This window comes from Desmodus rotundus, chromosome 4 (genome assembly GCF_022682495.2).
Source record: "Desmodus rotundus isolate HL8 chromosome 4, HLdesRot8A.1, whole genome shotgun sequence".
Classification (NCBI taxonomy): domain Eukaryota; kingdom Metazoa; phylum Chordata; class Mammalia; order Chiroptera; family Phyllostomidae; genus Desmodus; species Desmodus rotundus.
This window is the reverse complement of record NC_071390.1, coordinates 23,879,665-23,885,705: the sequence shown is the minus strand read 5'-3', so window position 1 is coordinate 23,885,705 and position 6,041 is coordinate 23,879,665.

Sequence of the window (6,041 nt, the reverse complement as noted above, 5' to 3'; positions counted from 1 at the left end):
GGACCCAGCACTCCACTTGCCTTAACAGAGGTTGCCTTCAAATTGGGAAAGGGGCAGAAGCCTTAAAAAGCTCGAACAAACAAACAAGAGGCTGACAATTTAAAAATAAAACCAACACGTACTCAGCCTGGAATGGAAGCTTCCGATGGGTCCATCCTCAGAACTCTTTGCCCCCAGTGTACCACAAATCCTGGGCGACCCTTCCCCCCCCCACTCAGGTGCCATTTAGGGCTTCGTTTGCTCATGTGGTATTGTGGCCACCATAAAAGGTGGCTGAGCTATCAACAGCGGGCAGCGTCCCCCCTACATGTCATCTCTTTTTGAGTCCTCAGTGGGTGAAGGCAAACATTTTTCTGCCTTATATTTCCAGCCAAATTGTTTTTAAGAGTGGGTAGGCAACTATGTCATGACCCGATTCCTGCTCAGTCATTAGGTTTTTCTGTCCCCTTGGCAGGGGACAGACACTCAGCATTCCAGACAGGGTTAGTGGTGGGGCTGCTATTTATTTTCCTGCTAATCCCACTTATGTGAAATTAATTTACTCTTCTATTATAACTCTCCTTGCTTCCTGCCCTGACGGGCTCCTATAATTTACACCTGACTGCTCCATTATGCTCCTGCTTCCTGGGCTAAGGGTTGGGAGCTGGGGCTTGGGTGACTTACTTTAGAAGGTCATTTATACAGAAGAGAGGTTTTCTCATTATAGACCGAGCAGGGTTACTATTAAAGCAGCGGTGGTGTTTCTTTCCTTTTTTTTTTTTTTTTCTCTTCCTAATAGCCAGTTCCCCTTAGGCCAACCCTTTCCAAGGAAGTTTGTTTACTATTATTAAACTTCTTCCCAACTCCGAATATGGGCTGCTGCGTTTAAACCACGTGCCGATGAGTCTCTGGCTTCTCTCCTGGAAATGCAGCCCTGGGTCCTCACCTGCTTCCGTCCCTGATGAAATGCAGGTCGGCTGCACAGTCCCCAAGCAGGTGCTCACGGAAGAGGTTTCTGAGCTACTCTTGGAATAAAAGGCTCTAGGGGCCATTACTTAAAATGTTTTACAGACATCCCTGACAGAAAGCAGAGACTGCCAACTAAACTTTCTGAGTCCAGGTCCCATGGTCTGGGTCTCTCTCCGTTCTCGTGGCAACGGTGAACAAGGAGCCACGGGCGTTACAGCTGCTGGTGACAGGGCTCTTCTGCCGAGACCAGACAGAGCCATGCTGGCCTCCTGGGACACCCCCACAGTACACTCCTGGCCGGGGTCAATAGTGGGGCGTGATGGTCTAATGATCTGTTTTTAGCCTCCTGGGGACGATGTCCCATTCCTAACTCACTTATATCCCTGAACTACTCATTTGAGTGCTGTGGGAGAGAGCCAAGGGGTGGGGGATAGCTGCCTGAAAGGAAGCTTGCCTTGGGCGATCTCATCCAACACTATGTGCTGACCACTTAAGCAAGGCGAGGAACTGGGCATCCTCCACCTTGTGTAAAATTCCCAACATCTTCTCACACTCCACGTTGGCTGTAGAATGAAGCCTGCCACTCGCCCGACATTAGGGTTCTCAGCTGCGTGAGCCTTCTCTCCCACCTGTTCCCATCATTGCTTTTCACAAATGCCCTTCCCATCCAGCTGTGCGCTCCTGATCTTTCCACCCATGTTCACCTCCTGGCCTTTGCCACATGGCCCCCTGGAGGAACTAGAATGGCCCCCCATCCTGTTCACTCATCACATCTTTCAACCATCGAGTCTAGAGTGATCTCATTCTAGCTCAAGTCTCCTTGCTGGAAGAGCTACTCCCTGGTTCTATCCACCCACAGGCCGCTCATCTCCCCATCAGATTCCATGCTGTGCTTTGTACAGACTCATATGGCACTAGAGGTAGCAATAATTCACATACACATGCTTTCTGTTCCCCCCACTAGACTGCAGATGCTTTGAGGCTGGGGACCATGGACCGCTGCACACTTGTGCGCAGCCCAAACAGACAGGCCGACAAGTAGTGAGACTTGCGGTGGTGCAACCACTTGTCTGCTAGTTGGATCCAGAGTGCAGCTTCTGAACGTGACTTCTGGTGTCAGAAAGACCTCAGCGCAGACCTTGACTGTGTCTACTCCCGCTCTGGGACCTCATTTTAGGCGAAGCTGTTTAACTTCAATGGGCTTGTCTCCTCGTCTGTGAACCACACTCGGTGTAGGTGGTTCCTGGGTTTGTTGTGGATTTAAAGTGAAGTAATGCAGTGCAATGCTCGGTCGGTGCTGTGCTTGGCACAGAGTCAAGACTCAATAAACAGCAGCTGTTACTATTACCTGAGTCTGCTTTGGGCCTGTGCCCAGGTACCTCTGCTGCAGCAAGACTCAACACGTAGCAAACTAATGGAGATGTTGGTTTTAGGAGGGGCATCCTAGAGAGAATGTTGAAGTGAGTTATGGAAATCCAGCAAGGAGAACAATCGAAGCTTAACCCAGTCCTATTTCTCCCAATTTTTCAACACCCTGCAGACAGACTAGTCTTTTGTGGATTCTCCAGGTATTACAGAGCTTCTCCCAGAGGCAGGTGAAGAGCGAGTGAGTACAACTCTGAAAAACCTGTGCTTGTCACCTGACCTTGAACATAACAAACTGCCAGGGAGGAAGGGAGCTCCAATTACAGTCACGGAGTTGGAGGAACTCTTTCAAGGCAGATTGATTTATTGGGCCAGAAATACAGCTCACCAGCCCACACACAGGTTCCGGCTTTGGCAAACTGCCCTGCCCGCTCCCTGCTTGCTTGCCCTGACATATCGATCTGTGTGTGGGTGAGCTGGTGTAGTTGACTGTAGAAGTACGTGAGGCTGCTGCTGTCCCAGGATGGAAGCTCCTAGCTTGGGGGCCATCTCTCTGAAAGATCTTCAAACAGAACCTGAAAGGAATCTTGTCCCATGTCTTTGTGTGGTGGCTTGAATTTCACTCCTCTGCTTCATGTGAGCCCAGAATGTTCCAGAGTACCCCTCATCCTGCCTGAACCCTCTGAATGCAGTAACACGTCAGTTTGTAAGGAAGGGAGAAAACTGGTCTTCACTGTGTGCCTCACGCCAGCAAAAACTCACTATCCCCATAGTTAAAAGCAACTGAGACTCAGACAAGTTAAGGAACTTTCCCAAGGTCAAATAGTAGCAGAGCCAGCATCCAAACCCCAGTGTGTCTGCCTGATGACCTCAGTGATGGCTGACTCCAGGCTTGGCCCCGCTGGGGGACAGGTGGCCGGCCATCATGGGAGAGGTGTCCAGGTCACAGGGTCGTTTTAGATGGAAATACTTTGAAATCTAGGAGCACAGTTGGAATTGAAATCATCGGATATGTTCCTCACATCTCCTCTGTGAGGAGGGCATCCTCAGCCCCCGGTGCACGGCAGCGTGGGAGCCAGAGCTAGACCTCCTTCACAGGCCCTGAAGGAGCGATGGGGAGGAAAGGCCGACTGGCACAGGGGTGGGGGTTGGGGGGTTAGGTCTGGCTCCAGCACTTTTTCACTATCGACAACACTATCACTTTTTCTTAAGAGACCCATTGTTTCAGAAGATGTCCGCATACCCTGCTACCAAGCAAATGTCCTTTGCTCAGTACCATTTAATTCACCTTGCAATTTCTTTATTAGTCAAAGACATATCTCACCGTAGAGCTGTTGATCTGACAACAAGCAAAACAGAACTGATGGAATTGCAGATAAATCTAAAGAAAGGTCAGGGCCGGGGTCACCTCTGTAGCTGGGGGTCACTTCCTGCTAGGTAGAGCACAGGGTTTCTGCTGGGGGTTGAACACTGACGACAGGCCGCCCCACCCCCTGCGGCGGCGAGGGAGACCGCCCCCGCCCCTGAGGGAACCGAGACCTCCTCGGAAATTTGCTGACTGGTGAGCAATACATTCAGGTGCAAGTAATAAACAAATTATTTGTAACAGGCCTAGACTATCACTTTAAACAGAGTTTCAAAGTCCTATCCATTTACTCTGGGTTTGTTCTTAGGTTAAAATAGGTTATATGAAGGCAGTAAGGGACATTTTCCAAATTATCATCAGGTGGCAGAAAGACTTCGAGCTCCTGCTGACATTTGGGTGCACTCGTTTCTTTCTCATCTGCGTCTCTGTTCTCCAGGTCTGTCTTTCTCTCTTATGAGTGTCTGTCTGTATATGTATGGATGTATATTATGCATATATCTCTAATATAAAAAATATATACATATGTATCTATATTAGACAGAAAGATATATATTTTTATATTTATAAACAAAATTGGGATACCTATTGTCTTACTTTTCATCAGCCTTTTTCCATGTTATTAAAAAAAGTAATTTCAAAATGTGATTTTTAAAAGAAATTGCCATTTGATAGTCCATCCTATGCGGTACCAGGATTAATTGAACTAACTCTCTATTTTGAGGCATTTCAGCTGTTTTTGAATAACACTGTGTACATACGCTTGTACCTCTAGCCTTGGGGACAGCTCTGATATTTTCCTTAGGCTAAATGACAAGCTGTCGAATAATCCACCCAATGGGGTGGCTTTTGTATGTTGTCTTTAGAGTCTCATTATCAAATACAAATTTATGCCACTGCCAACAGCATATGAGAATATATTTTTCTGCCCACACTGGTAATTTTCCATTACAAATAATTTTTCTTAATTTTATAGGTAAAATATGATAGTTTGGTTTTAATTGAATTTACTTGATTACTGGTGAAATTAAGTACTTTTTTTTTCAGTTTTCTGTCCACTTGTTTTTCCTTATTTTGCATTTTTTTCCTGCATTTGGCTTCAGTGAATTATTTTGCATTTTGCATTCCTTCTTATTTTACATGTTTTCCCCTTCCCTGCAGAATGCCCCCCTGTGCCTGGGCAAGTCTCCATCTTTGCTGCTCCCCTTTCTTTTCCACGGGGGTAGCATCAATAGCCCATGGAAGAACTCAGTGCTGTCAAATGCTTTGCAAACAGGAAAAAGAGTCAGGAAAATGCACACTCACAGCCCTGCCGGTGGCTCAGCTGGCCGCATTTGTCATCTCTCCAACTAGATGCCTGAATTCCTCCCCGAACTGTCAACCTGACACCTCACCCAGACTGTGGACACTGTCACCAGGGGCCATCGGGGCCGGCGGGGCTGGCCACGTTACCTAATGACTTTACCAGGTGAAGTTCATGTGCACGTCGGCTGTGTCAGAGGAAGTGAGTCCCCACTGCTTTGGGGAAACGGACAAGTATAAATCAGGTGAAAATACAGTGCTGACTTATTTATCCCTGTAAGAGTTTTATGTTCTGAAGTCAGCAAGGGGCCCATTGCCTGACCTGTGGCCAGTCCCCCTTTCTCAGCTGGCTGGCATGCTCTGAGGGCTTACAGGAGCCAAGGCACCCCATAGGGCAAAAGCCCAACGGTGAACCAAATGCATCTTCCAGAGCCCTGAGACACAGACAGGAAGCCACCAAACAGTGGGAAATTCCTCCGCTCGCTGCTAAAACTGCTCTCTGGCCTCTCCTTGGCCTTGTCCGAGTTCCTCCCCCTTTGGAGGGAACGTCTGCCTGGACAGCAGCTGCATCCCGGTGGACATGACAGTGAGTCATTCAAGTAGGGGTGGATGCGGTGAAGGAACTCAGTAGACTCTGAATTCCAGCCTTCGGCTGGTGCTAATCAGCAATCAAGGCCAAGGCCGAACTCAATGTCCCAGAATAAATGATGGCAAACCTTATAAGAGAGTATTAGGCAGTTATTAAAAATAACATTTTCAAAGAATGTTTCCAACACAGAACAATGCTCATGACATAAAGTAAAATGAAAGAAAAACATAAAACTCACATATAGAATATGGAATGGGATCCAAACTGTAAAAGACTAGCTGGAAATATTGTAAAATGGTAACTATGACTGTTTCTCCAGGTAAGATTATGTTTGAGTTTTATGTTCTTTCTCATTAGACTTTTAAAATTTCTTAAATTATGGATTTATGACTTTTATTTATCAGAAAACCCTCAACTATTAATATTTTGAAAGACAAAGTCTGATATGATCTGCCCCAGGCCTCCGAAGATTTT